At 38.2% G+C, this 23227-nt stretch overlaps 1 long non-coding RNA gene across 1 annotated transcript; it reads left to right on the forward strand.

The window, feature by feature from the left end:
* The first annotated feature begins 121 nt into the window (after nucleotides 1–121).
* Nucleotides 122–17394, forward strand: LOC112968294. Its single transcript, XR_003254322.1, has 3 exons — nucleotides 122–766; nucleotides 1098–1295; nucleotides 17256–17394. It is a non-coding gene; the product is annotated as an uncharacterized LOC112968294 (long non-coding RNA).
* The last annotated feature ends 5833 nt before the right edge of the window (nucleotides 17395–23227 follow it).

Here is a 23227-nt window from a genome sequence, read left to right on the forward strand (position 1 = left end):
AGATGGAACTGTCTGTGTTTCAGTTTGTGCCCGTTGCCTCTTGTCCTGTTGCTGGGCRCCACTGAGAAGAGTCTGGTCCCATCCTCTTTACACCCTGCCTTAAGATATTTGTATACATTGATGAGCTCCCCTCTCAGTCTTCTCTTCTCCAGGCTGAACAGGCCCAGCTCTCTCAGCCTTTCCTCATAGAAGCCTGTTTATAAATTGTATATTATCAGCTACTGCTCAGTTTTATAAAAGTTATAAATCAGTTGGTCCATGGACTTAGTATAAACAGGTAGATGATCACAAAAGCACTGGTCCCACATAGTGCCTGTATTTAATTACAGCATTAGGGACTTGACTGATTCCCAGGTAGATGAGAGCCTGATGCTTCCCCATAGGTCCCAGCCATACCCTCTCTTGCCTCCTTTCCCACCCCACTGGGTGCTCTGTACTATACCAGATGGTAGCTTCCAGAAAGTAACTAGCTTTTGCCTTCCACGCTGAAGATGTTTCCTTTACTACTACATTAAAAATACAGCTTGCATTTTATAGCTTCATTTCCTTCTAGGGATTTCAAATTTTTAAGTAATTAAAAGCTAGGGAGTCATATACAAACCTCAGAGTGCTGTACAGCCACTATTAGATATTATAGTGACATTGTTTAGCAGAAAATAAATTACCAATATGATTAGAGTGGGAGAGACATCAACACTGAGAAAACTATCAAAAACACAAAAGATGGCCACATAGCTGGACAAGATCTATACTTTAAATATCTCAGGTATGGGAATTTCCTTGTCTCTTAACCTTTAGAGTTTAAATTTAATAGTGATACAGAAGGATATGACTTTTAAAGTTATAATTCTGGGAAGTGGGAAGTACTTTTGTTATCTCTGGGACACATGGTTAAGGATATACAGAAATAATACTGAAAATAAGGGTATCTACATGTTTTCTCAAATCAAGGCTTTATTAATAGCTAGAGAGAACATAATAATTAAAAGTCTCCCAAGTTTATCCTAGGCCTAACTCAGTGTATATCTTTCATGGCATACTTCAGTAAGCCAGTTTGTTTAGCGGTGATCTTGCACTCTTTTCTTCCTGTTTTCCAGAGTACATTGTGCATCTCTATCCCAGTTCCAAAGGAGAATTTTTTATACCACATTTCTCAAACGGACCATGGGGAAGGGAAATACTACCATGGATCATGTCTGGGTTTGAGGAAGGAGAAACACACTGCCATGGTGACACTGCAACTGGAATGAGAGATGTGTCCAGGAGGAAGTGTTTCAAGCAGGACCAAGAGCAAGGTGAGAAGGGAAGAGGCGGAATACGCACTGAGCAGGAGCAAGAGGAGATTGTTGGACACTGTTGGAGGTTCTTGCTGAGGAACAACATCTTAATTTAGTCATTCCTATCAGCTGTGCTTCCTCTGCTTGTGCTTAGAGCAGCCATTTTCCCTCTGACGGGACCTGACAGCCTTTGGCCCTAGCTGTACCTCCTCTGGCTTTACCCCCACCGTTACCCTCCTGTTAGCTACCTAGTAACATCCCCATTTAAATATATTTATTCCCCTCAGTTTGAAAATCTTTGATTTAGAGATATGCTAATTCTGTGCACCCAGGCTAGACTACTTTTACTAAAGAGATTGTTAGAGAAGCTGGGGACTGTGAAACAGTCATTCATTTTTTCAGAAAATAATAGAGAATAGAGAAAAAGAAGCAAAGGTGGGAGAAGTAGTTACTTCGAAAGCCTAGCAGACAGAAAATAAAAATWTTGAGGAGTTTTGACTTTTTTTTTAGCCAAGGTGATTATATATCAGTCTCCAATAATGTTACAAAACAAAAAAAATGACAAACTTATTTATGCACAGTTTCGTGTTTATCTATTTATCATCCAAATAACTGTCTTAGAGAGTTAACTAAAGTAAATATTCATCAAACCCAACTTCAGTCAGGAAGTAATCAGGGTCTTGTAATCATACAGATTAATTCTCCCCATTACTGCACAGAATAACAAATATGCCAATCATAGATTATAAAGCACCTGGGCAAGACTCTCTTTCACTTATCATTTATGATTCAGAGTGTCTGCTTGATTAAACAACATCTTTCCATAGCCAGTGATTGAATTTTCTCAGAAATTTTTGCTGAACGTGAATAAAGCTATCCTAGTGGAAGGTCATGATTCTAGTTCTTTGATTAAAATTAATCAGGCAGAGCTTGAATTAAGTAGAGAGTGTTTAGTATACATATTTACATTTTCAGAGGTCTCTTCCTCTCATGTTAGATGCCATTGTTGGAAATGTCTTCTCTTGCCACTAAGTGGAGCTCTTTACATATCTATTAGTACATTAGCAATACTGACTGGTAGTGAGATGACATCTTGATGCTTATTTCAGCTTCTACATGGCCACTTTGTGGACACAGTACTAAGGAAGTTACTAGATGCTTAGTTCTCTGAAGTGAATTGTGCTGAACAGGGAAACAGAAATCTACCTGTGCCTCAAGAGAAGACAGCAGGGCAGTCATTTGTTAGAGGACCTTGAATCTGAGCTATTCTAATGTATTGCAGATTTGAAACATTCATTTGGATCTGTAGGCATCTTTACCTCTGTTAAGTTTTTCTTTGGAGAAATATGCTTTGGTAATTTGTACAGCTAATTTATGGAGAAAAAAAAGGATTTGCTCTTTGTGGAAGGATGCTGCATTACAGATGCTGTGTGCAGATATGAGAACAATTGCAGAGCATGTTGCTGTGTTTTCACTGGGGGGATAATTAAAATTGAGTGCCAGCCTTGAGCAGTCAATTATCACTGAGTAACTAGATGAAAGATAAAGAGCAGTGTAATCATATTTTGCAAATAATGGAAAAGTGTGTGCTTCAAGTCATGTAGTCTTATCTACATCAGTCTTTCACAGCAGGTGACCATACTTTTTGTAGTTTCATATAACTTCTTTTAACATAGGTCTAGGGAAGGTGAGGGTCTGGCCACAGAAACTTTTCTGTTAGGTGCGCATGATAGTATACTTTGTGTGTGTGAAGAGAGGGAAATGGGATTAGACCCAGAAACGGGCTGTAGAGCAGTGAAGAAGAGTGTGAAGAGGAATTTGAAGCAGCAGCAAGAGAAGTTAAATGATAGAGGTTTAGCAGGAAAGATGTAGCACAGGGAAGCTGGATAGGAGGGGGAATAGGAGGTTTAGCTCTGAGTCCGGTTATGTGCCTCATGGTGGGATTTGTACCCTTTTTACTTTCCTTTACAGGTGAGGTCAGATATAAGATCACTTCAGTTACCACCTGAGTGTCAGCATCCCAAGAGGGTTTACTCTTCTGGGAAGAATTTTGTCCCTAACCCTTGCATGTCTCCATGCAAGTCAGACCCTTAGGAGCCTTTCCCTCTGACTGGAGGGCAGGGATCAGGCATGTTCAGAGCATGCACCAAGCACAGAGGGACAAAACCAATGAGGGAAATGAAAAATGGTTTTATCTTTGCTGTAGCATCTTTTCTGATACTCAGTCTTCTGGTCCCATTCCTTCTTTTGAAAGGAAAAAGTCAGTGCTGGGCAGATAGGAAGGAGACCGATAAAGGAGCAAGTGGTTTCACTGAAAAGTTGAACCACTGCAAAACCAAGGGAGCAACAATTGAAGAAGTGATTGAAACAAAAACAAACCAAGAAAATGAAATGCTTTCCCAGTTTTAGTACCAGCTGTTCCCCACTACTTCTCAGAATGCAGAGAGTTGCTGAAGTTAACCCTCAGAAAATAAAGGAAGGCAAAGTAAGTATATCCATGTTTGGGGAATAGGCTGGAAGATGTAGAGTAAAGACACAATTGGGGAAATCTTGACAGTGAATATAGGGAACTCATCTAGAGAGGACAGAGCCTGTGTGTTTCAAAGTCCTGTACTGGGATTGACTGTGTTCAGTTAAGCCAGTATCTATGTTATGCATTTACCAAAGAAGCAAAGATCAGTGAGAAGCATCATAGCAGCTTAAACAAGACTTGGTGGGATGGAAAGGAATGGACTATCCTACAGTGTTAATAGGGGAGACAGGGGAAGGAGAAATGGAGAGGAAGAGAGATACACAGTTCTGTTCACATTCTTGAAGTTATTGTAACCAAGATGAAGGGAAACTGCCAAGCTGTRGGTGCCAACTTACGGGTTAAGTAAGCCATTTCTGTATTTTCTTTCTCAACCAACAGCTTCATCCTCTAGACTGTTTAAAGTATGACTGCACTGTAAAGGAGGAGGAACAGCTGGGAATAATATAATATTCTTTTCCTACCTCTTTTCAAGCCTCAAATCCAAACCACTTAATAATTCAGGCTAGCTAAATAAGCATTTACCCCTGCAAAAATCATTTTGACTCATAATTAAAGTGAATTAGATTATAAAAGATTTGCTAGAGGAGAATTAAAATCACCTGGCAGTTCATTTACTTTCTAGGAAGCTGAGTTTAGCAAAATTCTTGTTCTGTAAATATCTGTCTCTGAGATTACCCAACTGTGTAATACAAATTTTAGGAATGAGCTTCAGCAGAGTTAATTCTTAGTTGTAAGCTGCTTTGATGTTTTCACTTGGAAGGTATTCTCACAGTGCAAGATATTTATACTTATTGTTCTAAAAGGCTAAAGTAATTCAGACAGCCTCTGAAAATCAACAATAATAGACAGCCTTAGTCCAGTCATCCTAGGAGTAAGTGAATTGGATGTACACAAGTCCATGGGACCAGACAGGAGGCATCTGAGGATGTCAGGGGAGCAGATCAATATCATTGCAAGGCTGCTCTCTGTCACTTTTAAAGGTTGTGGGGATCAGGAGAGGTTCTTGATGACTGGAAAAAGGTAAACATCACACCCATCTTCAAGAAGGACAAGAGAAGGATCCAGGGAACTGCAGGCCAGTCAGCCTCACCTATGTTCCTGTGAAGCTTATAGAGCCATTTCCAGACAGTGAAGGACAAGAGGGTGATTGGGAACAGTCAGCATGCATTTATCAAGGACAAATTATGCCTGACCAACCTGTGATGAGATGATTGACTGTGTGGACGAGGGGAGAGCAGTGGATGTTCTATACTTTGACTTCAGCAAAGCCTTTGATACAGTCTCCCATAGTATCCTTAGAGCCAAAATAGTGAGATATGAACTGGATAAGTGGATAGGTGAGTGGAAAATTGGCTGGATCTCTGGGCCAATGGGGTTGTGATTGGTGGTACAAGGTCCAACTGGCAGCTGGTTACCAGGGGCATCCCTCAGGAATCAGCGTTGGGGCCAATACTGCATAATGTCTTTATTAACAACCTGGAGAATGGGATAGAGTGCACTTTCAGCAAGTTTTCGAATGATCCCATACGTGGCAGGGGGAAGGCAGTCAATACACTGAAGGACAAGGCTGCTATTCAGAAGGACATTGACAGATTGGAGAAATGAGCTGAAGGGAACCTCGTGAAGTTCCACAAAGGCAAGTATAGTCTTGCATCTAGGATGGAATAACCTCATTGCAACAGGACATGCTGGGCACCAACTGTCTAGAAAGCAGCTTGGCAGAAGATGATCTGGGAATCTAGGTGGACAACAAGGACCATGAACCAGCAATATACCCTTGCTGTGAAGGAGGCCAAGCACAACCTGGGCTATATTAGCAAGAACATAGCCAGGAGGTCACACACTATTTGGCACTTGTGAGACCACAACTGGACTACTGTGTCCAGTTTTGGGCTTCCAGTATAAGAAAGACATTGACATACTGGAGTGAGTCCAGTGGAAGGCCACTGAGATGATTGGTCCTATGATTAGTCAGGTGATTAGACATACAACTGTACAAGGAGTGTCTGAGAGAGCTGGGTTCATTCGGCCTTAAGAAAAGAAAGCAAAGGGGGTAGTCTATAACTACCTATAAAAGAGTGTAGAGAAGACAGAGCCAGACTCTTCTCAGTGGTGCAGTGTGGAAGGATGAGAAGCAACAGGCATGTGAAATTACAAGCAGATGCAAGGAAAAAAAATTCACCACAAGGATAAGGAAATGCTAAAACAGGTGCCCAGAGAGGTTGTGAAATCCCCATTCTTGGAGAGAGTCAAAACCTAGCCTGTACAAGTCCCTGAGCAACCTGGTCTAAGTTAGCCCTCCTTTGAGCAGGACGTTGGACACAGTTACTTCTGGAGTTTCCTTCCAACCTACATGATTTTATGACTCTATTTCCTTTGAATGATGGTTTCCTATGCGTGCACCGTACATATATGCTYTCAGCCTTTTAGAGTAAGAGCAGGTTCCAAAATTGTCTTCTTTTCTAAGGCAAATCATTGCATGTCAGAGGACTGAGAGCAGTTATCTATATATATTTTATAATCTAGCACTGACCTCATTCCTCAGAAGCACTTAATGCTCCACTGTTAAATTKTATGAGCCCTTCACTGTTAGCAGTACTGAGCCAGGATGTAAGATACTAAAATCTCTGAAAAATTAAGCTTAGTTTGTAACTTGACTGTAAACTTCTCTCTTCACCATGCAACACACCGTTTGCTGGTTTATCAGAGCAAGCGGTGCATCGTAGAGACCTAGAGCATAACAATGTTTTTCTACTACTATTTGTACAATAAATTAAATTTGAAAGAGTAGAACAATTTTTTTAAATTGAAAGTATAATGTATTAGACCATCTTTCTCTTTTTTAAGAAACAGATGATTAAGAGAGAGCGCTCATACACAGCAAATTCTTGTGTTATTTAGAAAAACACTAGATAAAATTTCTTTGCATAGACAACAAATTCATACAATTATCTCTGCCCTAAGGGCATAAAGAACTTTTAAACAAATATTATTCTGGGATTTGAAAATATGTTCCATTTCAAAACAAAATAAGGCTACATTTGTCTCTGGACTGAATCCACTAATGTCATCAGTATTAGATCATGGATTAATTTGGCTCATTGTATTATGCTTGGAGTAACTTCAGTAGTAGGTTGGGTTTTTTTTGCCAGAATCAAGCTTTGAAAGAAATTAATAGCATTGGTGATAGAAGAAACTGACACTGCTTTTACAAGTATGAGGCATGCCAGGGAGAGCTGCAAAAGTTTTCATTTTATTGAAATTTGGGGGAACAAAGATTATTGCCCCAAGATGCACAATGATTATACAACTCCAAATAACTGAAAAAAATATATAAATAAGATGTTCTAAAGTATGCAACAGCAGAGAAGTCAAAATGATAACAAGTATATTGATTATTCTTGAATAGAACTTTCATAAGGTTTATACAAATATATGGAAACTTTTTAGTGAAATGAAGATACTTGTGAGTTGTGTTTCCAGGAGATGTTTAGGTCTGGAGTTGCATGTCATATGATCATGTCATCCAAAATACAGATTTGGATTCCAAGAGGACTATAATTATTTCTTTTCTTGGAGTATAATTATTTCTTTTCTTTATTTCTTGATGGTGACACAGGAACAGGTTGACGAGTTGGAAGGAGGCTTAGTTCGTCTTGTAGACATGTCTGTACTTTTCCAAGCTAGTCTGTACTAGTAGTGCATCTTCTGTGATCGCTACAGAATGCTAAAACCAAAATTTTATTTGTATGTGAATGCCTGTGTGACCCAGGTTTTGCATAACATTTAGTATGAGTGTATTAATAGCTTTGTATGAAAGAAGAAGTTTAGATTTAGGCTCGAAGTGGTTGGCTGTCAGACTGGATAAAAATAGAGGTAGAAATAATCTTGAGACACCTGTATGACTTGATTCCAGGTAAAGTTGTCATCTTTGCTTACACAATTACAAGCTCATTAGCTGAATGAGCGTGAACCAGGAAGAAGTCACAAGTTCCCAAGATAGCTAGACCCCTTCAGCTCCATCAAGGTCCTTTAAAGTTTAATGCCAAAGTCTAACTCCAAGGAAATAAGTATGAGATGATAGAAGGAGAAGTCACAAAGTAGTTAATCTCCCTTCCTTATCTGGAAAGTACTCTATCTCCATGGAAACTGAATACTTGGCTCTGAATGTGAGAGCATGCCTTAGGAACTCATGGTAAGAGCATCTGAGCAAGTAGAGGTGCTCAGTTGTTATGTTTAGACTAGAATTGTATTCTGTAGATGTTCCTACTTGTGATTTTTTTCCTTCCAAAAAACTTGACCTTAATCTTTTCTAAAAAAAAAAATGTTAAGTAGTGCTTATGTTTTACAGACTTAGGTTGCTTCACCTTGTGGAGGCAGTAAATCCAAAGAAAGCATCAGGCATCTCAGAGCAATTGCCTGAAATAGGGCACTCTTGGTCTGCTGAGGTGTAAAGGACCTGTGTGGGAATACCATCAAATGCAAAGTTTGGAATRGAATTTTTCTGGCAAACAGAAAACATCATTTTCCTTAGAGAAAGCAGAACTAGCGACACTTCACAGCTCCTGCAAAACCCTTGAATATTCTGACTACTTAACAGTCGATAGATACAAACACATTACAGACAAAACCCCGGATCACACTAGCAAATCTGAAGACTTCAGCTAGTCTGTTTGAATGAATAATAAAACAATACTAAAAATATTTCATGAGTATAGTATTATAACCAATAATATACATCTAGTATCTTACCTATTCGAAGCACTGAACAAATAACCAAGAACACATCTGTGAGGTAAGAAATGGGAGTAGAATTTGGAAGCTAATAACAAGCAACCTGCAGGAATACTGTGAGTAATTATCTTTTACATTGTAGTATAAAGCCTATCAAAAAAATGATTCCATTAAAAAGACACCCTGCACCCAGGAATGGGCTGGCTACTACAGTTGGCAAGAGCTACAGAGATTTCTATCTGTGGATCATTAATCAAATCTTGAAAGACCAAAATGTGCCATCATTTAACTTGTCAAATTAAAAAAAAAAAATCAAAAGTATCAGAAAGCCCTCTTGTTGACAGCTTCACTTGAGAGACCAAAGACAGATGAATCCTATCAGCTGAACAACTTTTCTCCTGTGAGAGTTAAAATACACTGGTGGAAAAGTAATGTTATGCATTAGTACATTCATTTCATTCTACTGGAAAATGGACTTATTTCATATATTCCATTAAACAACTGTTGGTTGATAACTTACAGGCACTGCTGACTGTAGCTAAGTGTGAGTTGGTTGCTTGAAAATGAAATATTTTGTTCACTATGATAACTGAAGTAACCCTTAACTTCCTGAAGGCCTTCAGGTTTCTGTCCTGTGGCTTCTAACCAGGCTTTGATACCTAAATTTGCTTTTTCTGTTACTTGTCTCTTCTGCCATCTCATCAGCTCCTCCAGTCAAAGTTAATTTGCTGGACATTTTTATCCTTACTGCTTTACAAATGGATTGCTAACTAAATGTATTCATTCCCCTCACTGATTTTCCACCACAGAAGTTGATGACAATACAGAAGATTCCAGATAAAACTTCCTTTTGTGGTTTTATATGCAAGCTTTCAATTCACTGCATACCTGAGACTCTTGGTCTYAGGAGTGCCAACTGCTGGTTTGACCCCATTTGAGAAAATCAGAGCTGAAATAAATGAAGGGATGTGAGTTTGAGAAGAAATATAGTTACTGGATGTTTATTCAGAGCTATAATGTGAATGAGTAAATACAAGCAAATATATCATCCTCATATGCTATGGATCTGATTGCAAGTACTGTGGAAGACAGTAATAGGAAGCACAGAGGTTTCAGGAATAAAATCTGTATTCCTTTTGGTGGGAATCTGAACTGATATTTTAGGGAAATAACTATGCTCTACTTTTATCTCAACAAATGTTACTGAAAATAGCTTGAATTCCATATCCAGATACCACATACCTTTGATGGCTTTAAGCTTGTAGTTAAAAAACTGAGTTACAAATCAGTCCCTGCTGTATAATGCCTTAAACCAAAAGCCTCAGATCCAAATTGCTACCTCTAGACTTTGAAGTGTATATCTGGATTGTTTTCATAAAACAAGCTAAAATGAGTCTAAAAATACTTTTAAAATATTTTCCAGAAAACTAAATTTAGCTGTTTAAAACCATCTTCATGCAAAAATGATATGTTTGGGTTTTTTTTTTTTTTTTTTTGCTTTGAGATTTTGGGTTCATTCAACCCTCCCAAAGTCCTAACATATGCCTGAGCCAAGAACCCATAAAACAACTGTTCATACAAACTCCTGAGAACCAAATCAGCTGACTCTGGCAGAGCACAATGTTTTTTAAATTCACTTCAGCTTCTTTTATGAAGATAATCCAAGCAGTACCAACTTGCTCATTCTGCAGACATCTTTTCTGCTTCTCCCAGGACAAAATGATAGCATAGGAGTCCAAGACTTGCAGGATCAGAGAGTCATGACCTAGAATTTTTTTTTAGTGTGCCCACAGAGTCACAGGACAGCAAATATTTTTTTCTAATATGAAAAAGGATGTTGGAAAATAATTGAAATCCTCATCTTTTCTAATTAGCCACAGTATTTTAGAGAAGCCTGGAATGCCTCGTCTCTAGCTAATGTAAATGTACAGTACTCTGTTTAACATACTTCTCTTATTTATTTTGTCTTAGTAATCAGCTGCTGCCTTTCAGAGGATAATAAAATTAGTTTTTATTCCCACATACAAATACAAACATACAATGTAATGTATTATGACTGATTTACTTTATTTCAGAGAAGCTAAAATCAGAGAAATACACAAGAGCACCCTTGTTTGAATAAATACTGGGCTGTCTGTATGGAATAACAATTACCCGCTGAAGCTAGAGCAGATGTATGGGTGTGAATCATATAAGGGTAGGTTGGGGAATCATAATCAGCCAAGCAGACCTAGGAATCAATCAGCAGTGGGAATTTTTCTATGGTCAAACAGCGGGTTTTTCCAGCAGTATTATGGGGCAAGACAACAAATGGGATTTTCAACCTGTGTTTTGCTAAAAATCTAGTGCAGAAGTTCCCAAACTGTAGTAGGTGCATATTGGTATATGAATGCAAAATGTAATGAGAGCTAGGAGCTGACGAAGAAAAGCTTGCCCTCATTTAATACTCTGCAAGAAGAGCAACCATGTAGTTAAGCCTGAGAACCAGGGGGTGAATGACAGTTTTCCTGCTTTTACCATACACTCTGAGGTAGGTCAGATTTAGAGTGATTTGCACTGCCACTGAGTGTCCAAATGTTACTGTAGTCAGGAGAAGGAAGCTCCTTTGAAAAATGGGGTCTGCTTCTATGTTTCAAATTACCCACTCATGCAATCTAATGGTTTGTCTTCATTCACATTTATGATGTTCCTTTGATACTTTYATACAGAAGGTAGTCTCAAAATGCTGTCTAATACAAATGGCATGTTTGTCTGCTTTTCTGCATCATTACTGCATTATCCATAGCTCGTGCAATGTTTCTGCCAGTGGTGTGTTTATTACCACTTACTCTGTTATTTATAAAACATAGCAGTTTTAGTTGGGGGGTAAATAATAAACATATTCAGGCATCTGTAAGCTGGGGGTTCTAAAGAATCCTCCAAAAACCTGTCAGAAACTTGTTATATCAACTTCCAGTAGTAAACAAGTGTGCTATTAAACTCATAATTTGTTGTGAACCTAAGGTACATGATGGCTGAGGAGGACTGAGAAGAAAGGGCAATTTGGAGTGCCTACACAGCATTCCCATTTGATGTTTGGGGTTAGTGAGTCGGGATGATTTTGTCCAATTTCCTAACATGTCTGCTGAGTAAGAAAAACAATTTTAGATAGGTGCTTTGCAGGCAGTCTTGGTTGAGAGTTTGAGACATACAGGTAAAGGAAGGGAACGCAAGGCACCGTGAGGGTGCTGTAGGGAATGCCGAATCTTGCCCAGCGCTGCTTATGCTTGCTCTCATACTTCTTCCATATAAGACAGGACTGTAATGTTTGTTATTGTCAGACACGTGTTTCATCAGAAATACATTCACTGAGCAAAATAAAGAGCAGCTTATATTATATTATACTGAGCTCAGAACTGAAGGAATTTTCTCCAATGTTACCCTGTCTACAGATACTTCATGTGCATTAGCTACCTCCTGAAAAGCATGTAGCAGGTCCTGGCAGTTGAGTGTTTTCTAGCCCCGAGTTAAAATAACTCAAAATAATTTAGAAAATTTGTGATATTCAGATTTTTAAACAACTTAAGAAATACGAATATATTCCAACAAGTATGGATATATCTGCAGGACATGTTTATGGAACTTATATCTGATGACAAAAAAATCAAGCCGTTGTATTACTAGTGATAACTGAAATACATGTTCAGACTTGTTTCCAATCAAGCCAGTGACAGTTTGTACAATGATCTGGATGAAAGTGGACCTTAATTTTTTTCCACAATCTTTATTAGGTAGACTTGAACACTATGTAAGACTTAGTTAATTGAAGAAAAAATAGTGCATTAAAAAGCAGACAACAAACTTACTGATTTACTATTTTGCTTTAAAGATGTAAGGATTACCTGCCTAAATACACCTGAAGCTTTCTTTTTTTTGCAGCTGCAAAAAGCCACTGTCAGAGTACACACCATCTCCTCTCTAGAGATTTTTTTTTTCTTGCAGAAATTAGAAAACTTTTCTTCCAGAAGTCTAACTGAGAAATTCATTTTGTGAATGTATACTTACGGAAATAATTAAAAGGCAACACAATAGCACACTAGGGAGAGGATGTATGGTAGTTGAATCTGTTGCTGATACAAAGAGCATAAGACAACTAAAGATATCTTAATGCATTTGTATATCCAGGAAGTGCATTTTCAGTTTGTGTCCAGCTCTGCTCCTTCTCTTTGTTAGAAGAAATGGAAGACATACAGCATCTCTATTTCAAATAACTTTTTTTTTTTTTTTTAGAAAACTAGGCCACCTAGTGCCACTTCTCGTTTAAGCAGATCTCTTAGCTTTTTATCCTATTGTACTAACTGCATAATCCAACCACAGTATTGATTTCTGGGCTGAATTTCAATTCTGTTTGACAGGCGGTATCAGCCAAGTAGGAGGGGAACTCCCAGGGGACAGAGGGTTCCCACCTCCGTGAGTTCATTTTAGGCATACATGAGCCTCTCACAACATCTGAGTTGCAAAACCTGGCAACCTGCAAAACTAGACTGGCATGTCATCTGACTAGTAGAAGTTGAAGAAGCATTTGTTTATTAATGGAAATGATGAGCTTCAGAGAAATAAGACCCCGATAGATCTGGTGAAAGCAGTAGGAACCAGAGGATAACAAGGGATATGGGAAACCTCCCCATTTATCACACTCCTATTATCCTTCTATTTTTTAGACCAAAATCATCATCAAAAAGTAATAATGCTTGAAGATACTCATGTTGCTGGATTAGCTGGATTTCAGCAAGACAGAGAGAGAATAGTAGTTGTGCAAAGAAAGGCTTCGTCTTTGTCATGGCACTGGGTAGAAATTGTACCTGAATATTCAGTCTTTTTATGGCATTCAATGGTGCTGACCATCAGATGCAGCAAACCTGTTTACATTAGCAAGTGAAACAGGAACAGTGTGCAATTTGGCCACTCAGTGCTGCAAGGGAGGTAGTCATTCCTTACCAGCAGGGCTGTGAGATCAATAAGGAGCAACATGTCCTGTTCTGCTAAGTTATCCTGGACAGAAATCTTGCTTCAACAGAAGCATAATTCCATTTGGGAAAATGGAGTCATATCAGCCATGCATTAGTTATAGTTGTCTGGATATACTGTTTTCCACAGAAGTATTTGTCATCAAAAATTCTGCGGTATATAAAGAAGAATTAATGTATGTATGAGGAACAGTTATTCAGATTAAAGGAGTACCAGGCCAGAGAAATAGTAGCTGCCTCACAGAGCTGAACTAAGTAGCTAGAATATATTTTCTTCTTCCATCCAGATGTTAATGTGATCGGAAACATCAGCCTGCTCATGAGCTCATAGGCAGGATGGCCAAAAACTCCTTAAATTTGATCCCTTTTCTCTCTGGCCTCTTAGAAGAGGCCCTGACCACAGTAGCCCATCAGTTACAGATGTTGTCCGAAGGTAGAGACAACACGGGGCTTCACTGCTGAAGAAGCAGCTGTCTGATTTTCAGAGGCATTGAGAGCTGCAGCTATTCTACATCATTCCTCTGCACTGCTCTGTCAGCTTTTGGTCTGCTCTGGCTGCCAGTTTGAGTGTCAGATCCTAATCTTCAAAGTCATCACCAAGTTTTAATCTATTCATATTGGCAGGACATTCCTATCCACAATGCAGTATCAGAGCTGCAGCCTTCTCAGAAAAGCCGTTCACAGAGCACAGGACAAAGGGCACTAAAGCTAAAGACAAATATTTTTGGCACTGGGTCTTCACTACAGAACAACCTCTGCAAGGAGATCAGCTCTCCTGAACCACAGAAACACTCCTCATATCCATTCCAAAGTTACCTGTATTCCATGCACAATTCCCCCCCATCTTTACAATATGAAATTATTTATTTTACATCAGAAATATGGAATTGTAAAACTGAGATTTCTTTACTATCCAGAGAGAAGAGATCTACAATCATTTAAAAGTTATTTGCTCAAAAAAAAAATGTGCAGCTCCTTTTGGGATCTTATAACATGCTGGGCTCCAATTTTGGAGTTTGCCAGTTGGAAAGAAATGCTGTTAGTCCCCAGATTTGAGCAATTTTAGATATATTTCCAGACCTTTCTTGAGGAAGATTTTTCCACTAGAAATGAACTGATTTAAATTAAAAACTAAATGTTTTCCAACAAAGAAAGATTTATATTACGTAGTCAGCTCCCTTCAGAAATAGCATCTTCTGCCTTGCACGTATCCTGATGGAGCTAATCTTCCGCAGCTACTGATTCATGGTGAGATTGCTCAAGCAGCAGTTTTGTGCAAGATTTACATTTGCAACAGAGTGCCTATCATTGTGTGAAGTGGCTCCTGCAAAAAACTAGATTTATCTTTCATTTATAACTAATCAGCTGTGTTCCAGGTGGTGAGGTAATGCTGGGAATCATGTAACAGCTTGAAGATCACCTGATCTCTATGACACCCTGCAATTAGCTCAGTTATTAGTGAGTAGGAAGAAAAAAAGGGAGGTATTAAGCAAAAAAAATTTGGCTAGTGAACAGTGAAAAAACACTACTGATTGTTGCAGCTTAGTTTTCAAACTTTTAGTATTTCATGTTTTCACTCGATACTTCAGTTGTTGGGGAAACTCAGATTTTGCTTTTATAAAGTTACTAGATCTCACAGGGAGAAAAAAACAATTAATTATGAACCCAAATGCACCTTAAAGGCTCAAAGTTAAACAGAAACTAAAAGTATTTTTATTTAATATTTTTATTTAACATTTCACAGCTAGACTCCAAAATTTGGGATGTTTGCAACTAGCAATTTTGCTGAAGATTCTGTTCTAAATATCAAATATTTCTGTGATGATTTTTATATTAAAAAATATAAGATGGTCTATCCTCAAACACAGTTCAGAGATTCCAGTTTTGTGATTCACTTGTGAAGCAAATTACTTTCAACCTTTCCCATGATCTCAGTGTCATGGGATTTTTATTCTCTTGGAGTCATGATGATATAAATAAAAATTAACAATAACAAATGTATTATCCATTTTGAATTTATGGTAAGGAAGGAACTGACTAATTCTGATAATTTGTTAGTGGACTACAGCTTTTGTAACCTGGTACCAACACAAACCCAATTGTCAATAGTTGTGAAAGGCTGGATGGAATGAACTAGTTCTCAGCAAAACCGTAGTTTATTTTCACCTTTTCCCTGTGTTTGCCTTGTAATTTCCATCAAATCATATGCTCTTTCTGCCTCATATGGAATCTGTAAAATGTGATTCTTTAGTTTGTTTCTTCTTTTAAACAGATTGTTAGAGTGGGACAGATTCTGTCATTCTTGCTCTCATAATAGAACAGCTTGCAAAGGAAGATAATATGAACAAGAATGCGTACTGAGGGTTTATCAAAAGGGTGGCCTGATTTTGAGGCCTGTACATCTATTCATTTCTCTGCATACCATGAATAAAATAATTAAGTGATAAAACTTTGAGATGGTGTGGGGGCTTATGTGGTGTTCAAATTCTAGACAATGTTGGACAGTTTTATCAGCGTACTTGCTGGTAGTTTCTCAACTGTTCAGTTCACATAGGAAGGAAATTCCTCATCCCTTCGACCCATTTCCCTCACTTCAGGAAGATTGTTTCCATTCTGTTTCTGTTTTGTGGTTAAATTAAGGACATCAGTTTCTTGGAACATCTCGTACTAAGTTGATACAGTAAAATAAATACATTTTAAAAGGAAAACAAAGACAATACCCTACAAATTTTTATTCTCCTATACTGTGGTTTTGCACTGATAACCTAAACTCTGGGCTCAATATCCTCCATAATGCAAAGACTGTTGTAGAAAAAAGTTCTGATGAAACATCTGGATCGTGCCACAACATTGCTGTATTCCATAAGGTCACTTTAAGCTTCCAACTTCTTATTCTGAAACTAAAAATACTACTGTTGTGTACAAGCCTGTGTTTCAACATTATCGCTTTGGAATTCAGTATAAATGCCTTTGTCTGTTCAAGAAAGATCATATATCGTATTCTGAAACCACCGGCTTTTGCTACATCAGGTTAAGTTCTTATTATATCTCCAATGTTAAGGATAAATGGCCATCTTATTTTGAAGGAAGAACACCTAGGAAAATGTGGTGATATATACTGAAATTCATATTATGCTTTGGCAAAGGATATTATGAATTAATAATAGAACTTAAACCAAAAATTTGTCATAGTAAGTACCTGAAATGCAGACACCAGCCCAGATAGGAATTTTGCATATGGTCCTCTTATTTATTTTTATAGTAGGAGTAAAAATTTAAGGGATATATAATCTCTGTGTCTTGCTATTTCCTCCTATGAAATGGGACCAAAGGAGGACAGCCCTAGCTTAGCTATATAGGCTATTTTTATTATTTTGAAATATTTTTTCTTGTTTTCAAAATGTGTCCAGATGAAGTTCTACTTGATGCAATCCTTATTTTTCAGAAACTTTCTAGTCTTGGAAGAATTCAATTTAAATAATATGATGTAAGGTATCTCTAGGTTGGATTCATGATTTTATTTTGGAGACTGTTAGGGGTCACACCCCAGATGGTTCAGGGTAATAAATCTTGTTGTAAAAATATGTGCAAATTCTAATATTGATGACGATATGTATTTTGTACATTTATTACAGAAGGGGTCTATTCCAAATTCTTACAAACAAGACAGGATCTCTTCTAACATTGTTTTGTTTTTGTTTTCAGTCTCACAAAACTGGATGCAAAAATGATATCTTCTCTCAGGCATCTGTTGCTTCGCTGCCAAGGTCAGCTCTGCAAGCTAACTTCATATTTTTCACATGGCTGTTCTGTGTTTCAGCAATTTCTCTAGTGTATTAAAAACAAACAGGCTCTTCTCCAACATCAAATGTGCATGTCTTCTCTTTATTTTTCTGCCTCCTTTTTAACCCTTACAACTGTTTAAGCCCTAAGAAGGTGCCCTTCTTAGGCTGCCTTTTCTCCAGTTACCTAATGGCTGTACTGAGCAAGAGCTGAAGGTCTTTCCAGGGAGAGAGGGGCTAGGCTACAATAAATTGAAACCACTGAAATCTCCTTGTCCAGAAGCTGTAGTGCTAATGTAGATATGACAGGCAACCTCACAAGCCTCAGTGTAGTAGCCATACATGCCTCTATACTGTCTATACAGAACTGCAAATGAATAAGGTAACTTTGAAAGACAAAACAGCTCAGCTTCTGTGTATGAGAGCATCCTCTGGACTGCACTTTTGTGTGCTTTTAATGCCCCAGAAGTGCAGATGATATTTCAGTTTAGAAGCTTGATACTTTCTGGCTTTATAACTCTGTAAGCTGTATAATTTCTTTTCTGTTTTATATCTCTAACTTAATGACAAACTTCCTATTGTAATAAGTGCAGCTGTGACAACACAGGCCTGGAATCCACAGGATTCATATGAGTCCAAAAGATGGCTCACTGGTAAAAAAAGGCAATTCTAAATTACCCCCTGCCGTGACCTATAAAAGCATACTTGAGAGACAACTTTTTSTATTTCCAGGTATCAGTACAGGGCTCCAAACAAAACAAAACAAAACAAAAGAACAAGAATAAACACCAAAGAGATGAAATAAAACTTTCTGTAACTTAGGCAACTTAATGAGAAGTCAAGTGCAATTTCTTTGTCATATTCCCACAATTTAAGTTTAATGTAAAGAGTAATATTGTGTTATAAGTATGTTACAAGCTGTGATTCCTATAGGAAGAGTTTATTGCTCTCCACTGGGACCCAGGAGGGGACCTATACCTCATTTTTATTGCAATATGGTCAAACTGCCTCCAAGTGTGAAAGAATTTAAAATGCAGGTCATTAAAAATTGCATTCCTCTAGTAGAAAATAATAAATCCTCTGAAGAGAAAGGTCTGCTGCAATAACTCCAAAGATTTAGTATCCTTAAATATCTTAAGGATAGAAATTGATGACTAGAACAAGGATAAGGTCAATATAACATTGTTAGACTCATTGAAATATATCAACGAGGATGAAAACCACAGCAAATCACTTGCTGACAGATGATGATGGGGGTTGTGAGCTGTTTATTTCCACAGGAATGGGAGATCCACAGTCAGAAATTTCAGTCTTGACATGAACTGGTCAAGTTCTCTCATTTTACTCCAACCCTTAGTCCATAAGGTCTTGTCTAATAGCAGAAATAAAATCTTCCTAATATGAAAATAAAACTTTATGAAAAGGTGTTGATGGGGAAAGAATTCCTGTTTAAAAACAGGTTTACTGTTAAAGGGACATTGATTCTGTTATAGCTGTTAGTAAGAAAAATTAATGTTTCTTTTTTTTAAGTAGGACAAAATGCTTTGAACAACATTCTGTTCTTCTGTCTGGCAAAAAAAGTTTTATTCATACTGAGAAAATAAAGTCCATTCTTAACCATGCGATTAATTCTTTGATTCTCCATAAAAAGGCAGTAACAGTACCATGCCTCTGCACGGTCCTGCGTTACAATTACGCAGTCCTGCAACATACCCTGACTTGTGAACATAAGCTTTTATACTTGAATGAGGATGTATGGTGAGCTGGATTTCATAGCCAGTAGAGTTCAGAAATATGGTGATTTGAATAAGAAAAGAGATTTCAAACCTAAGGCTTTATTTATGAACTGCAAAAAAGAAAGCTTTGGGTCATAAGCTGTTGCAATAAATGGAGAGAGAAGTCTAGTGGCAATGATCAGGGAGAAGGCCACTCATATCAGTGCTGGTGGTCTTAAAAAGCAGTTTACGCATGAGGGAGAGAAAGTTTGGGTGTGGAAGTGAATTCACCGTATTTGTGCTTTACGTTGGCATATTAACCATGTCTTGGATGGGTATTTGAAGTAGAGGAAAGGAGACAGAAGAGCTGGAAGAGTTACAGTTAAATGGACTCAATGGTCAGTGTAACCCAGGCCTGTAGCCCAGCTTGCATTGGTATGAATCTCTTTAGCTCCCAGTGACTCACACACAGTCTTTTTATGAAGTTCTTCCTTGCACTGCTGGGTTCTTTATTGGGATTATAGGGTTACTCTAGTAATAATAAACCATGCAAGCAATAATAATAATGTGTTATTAACAAAGAATGTTTCACGTATTGTCTTTTAAGTGCTATTTTTCTTACTCTCTTCCAGATTTTGGAAACATTACCATATTGTTGTTGTTGTTATTATTATTTTATAGCACAGAAATGCTTGAAAGCGTTAGCACCAGGGTTACACAACAGATAGACTGAAACCATGGGCACACATTGTCCCTACTCCAGGGAGCTTAAAATAAAATACAAAATGAGAGACAACAACTGAGTTTAATGTACAAATGCTTGCAAAATATGGCAAAACATGAGATAGCTCTAGGGGACTAGACCTGGCGGCAAAGCTGAGGACTGATTAGGCTAGGGAGCAGCTTTGTAAAAAACGACTTGAGAGCCCTGGTAGACAACCAGGTTTGAGCATGCATCAGTAGTGTGCCCTGTGGGGGGGGGATCAAGGCTAAGCACATACTAGGCTGTGCTAACAAGAACATAGTCACAGACCAAGGAAAGTGATTTTTCTCTAACAGTGCTTATGAAGCCGTGTTGAGAGCTGTGTCCAGTTTTGAGCCCCTCAATACAAGAGAAATAAGGACAAACTGAAGTGAGTCCAGTGAAAGGCCACTRAGATGGTCAGAGGGCCAGAGCATATGATGTGCAAGGAGAGTCTGAGAGAACTGGGTTTGTTCTGCCTTAAGTAGGGAAAACTGTGGGGAAATCTTATTGCTGTCTATAACTACCTAATAAAAGCGTGTGTAGGAGACAGGGCCATACTTTTCTCAGAGATGCACAGTGGAAGGATGAGAAGCAATAGGCATGGGATGTAAGGAAAAAGCATTCACCACAAGGGTAGTGAAACACTGGAACAGGTGCCCAGAGAGGCTGTGAAATTTCCATTCTTGGAGACACTCAAAACCTGACCTGTGCAAGTCCCTGAACAACCTGATCTAATTTAGAAGTTAGCCTTGTTTTAAGCAGGAGCTTGGACTAGATGATCTCTAGGGGTCACTTCCAAACTGAATTATTCTGTGAATTTATAATTTTAAACACAAAATCTGAGACTCATTTATATTAAAGCCTCTTTTACCCAAATTCTTGCTGGTCTACAAGGCTTTCAAGTAAGTTTAAATAAATAAAATGTGTATATAAGTAAACAGAATGGTTAAACTACACTGCTGTGGCAGCGCAAACAAGAATCAAGTCCACAAAATCTGATTCAGCCATGAGAGGCCTTCAGCTTGAGTCACTCCGTTGGGCAAACTGCTGTGCGGACAAAACAAGCCCGAGTTTGAACTGGAGAAGTTCGTGATCTGCTTGAAATGGGAAAATTCATCCGCATCCTGGGGTGTATGCTAGCGCTTGTCACCGAGTGTTCAGCTGGAGTTAGCCCCATATTGAGAAGATTCACTGTAAACACAAGATTTTCTTTAATACTYCAGCTTTCTTGGCCATTTAATCCTCAGGGAAACAGCACCGAGGGTTGCATGAAAAATCCTGTGTGTTCATTACAACAACCGTACCCATTGTGTGTTTTCAATTGCAAGTGAATGGAGAGTGCTTACACGATCGGTTAATATAACATATCTGTCTCTCTCTGCCAAAGAAATAAACTGTCAAACTGTCTCTCCCTGCTCTYCCTGAGAGAGAATCATCTTGAATGATGCACACAAGAGAATTTTTCATTTATCACTAAGCTTTCGGATTCCTTCAAAACTGCTACAGCATCTACCTCATAAATGAGGAAAATTAATTGAAAATTGCTCTCAGCATACACAGCCTGACACTGGGGGAGTATTGCCTCTCTGTGCTATAGTGATTTGATTGGGGCTGCTGTCAAATGTTATATATGTTATATTCAACTCAGTGCTGAAAAACAGACTTTGCCATTTGCCCTGTTCTCACAGACAGGGAAGCTCGATCCATTGTTCCTGATTTGTTTTTAATTGTTGCAGTCTTCATGCTGATAATTTAACAGCCTGTAACTTAGACGAGGATAACAAGAATATCTCTTTGGAATAACACAGAGCAAAGGCACATGGAAGGATAATTAATTCTGCTTTCACAGTGCGCTGTGCATCCTGATTTATCTGTTGCACCAGTCATTTACTCTGTAAAGTTCGGTAGTAATTTTGCATTATATATGGGCTGGCTGCCACACCCCATAAATTCACAATGTTCTGTTGCCTTCAGTGGATGTTGGATTCAGTCACAGTTCTGATCTGGAGGATTTCAGAGGGTTTTGTAATTACTGCTGATTAAATCTTCATGGTGTCCCATGGTGGTGTAAAGACTCACCTTCTCTGGAAGGTAGAGCTGAATTCTGAGGAAGAGCAATACAGAAATGCAAAGCTGGTTATACTGCCTCGGTGTGTGAGACCTGCCTCTCACATGGGTGCATGTACAAAATCAGAGCCTTTGTGCTCTGCCCTGTGGCAGGGACCTGCACTTTCCTTTAGGACTATAAAACTCCCTGTTGATGTAACAAGAAAAGAAGTCTGAGATATGCTTATTCTTACCCTTATCTCTGTTTGACTATAGCATGCACATTAACACGTCTTAAACAGAAAGTTTCTTTTTTAACGCAGATACTGGAGCCTCTGTCTTGAGGGAACATTAGGAGTAGTGTTGCAACAAAATTATTGCCATTTCCTACAGGCTATATAACCTGTGCATATGCATAAAGGGAAGAAGAAGGTAGCAAGAGAAATCATACAACTGTTACCAAAACAATTTAGGAATAACTTTCACTTTGCAATAAAGACACAGAGAAAAGGATTAGAAATTTAAAGAGAACTAAATACGTTAATATTTCTATTTTCAAAAGAGATTTGGGCTCTTAGGGGGGAAATCCCACTGACTATTTCATTTGTGTCTGCCTCGCTTTTGTTTGCAGGCTGAAAAGGAGGGATATTCCAGACATACTAGGTTCACTTTCTTTATCTCCATTAAAAAAAAAAAAAAAAAGATTTTAAATGCAAGGAAAAAAAAGTCACAAACCTACAGTGTTTTTTCAGATCCTGTAAATCCACAAATAATTTGTGGGTTATGAATCCTTGAAATAGGTTTCGGTTAGATCAGGTAGGCTAGCAACACGTTTTGTTCATTTCTGGCATGTATCACTATCTCGTGGTTGTAAATCTGAAAGCTCTTTCAGTCCCTCCAGGGAGTCTTCCAAATTATATAGTCAGTTATTTCCAATAAATCTTCATTTGTTTGTTTGTTTGTTTTACTCTAGGATTAACTCAATTCCTCCTCTTCCTATTTTTCTTATAGTCCAGAAATATTCATATCACGAATGTGTTCCCAGTTCTTGGTTTGTTCATTTTAGGGGTTAAGTCATCTGCATCATGTTATAAGAGTTTCAGTCATTCTCAGTTTTTCCTTTTGTTTCCATCCAGCTGCACCAGCCACAAGTGCTGCCTGATCACGACCATTCAACCCCCCTTTTTTAAATTCATCAACAGTCTGGGTGTCTCTGCCCTTTCGGAAGAGTGAATTCTGGTGGCTGACAACGCTCCAGAGGAAGAAGAAATTCTTCTTTCGGCCAAACGATTGCTTATTCTTTCAACATAGGATAATGTAAAAAGGCAGGACTGACATGTATTTTTATTATTACTGTATCTATTTTGGTAGCATACAGACTCTCTTCTC

Source organism: Apteryx rowi, unplaced genomic scaffold (assembly GCF_003343035.1).
Source record: "Apteryx rowi isolate R43461 unplaced genomic scaffold, aptRow1 scaffold_31, whole genome shotgun sequence".
Lineage (NCBI taxonomy): Eukaryota > Metazoa > Chordata > Aves > Apterygiformes > Apterygidae > Apteryx > Apteryx rowi.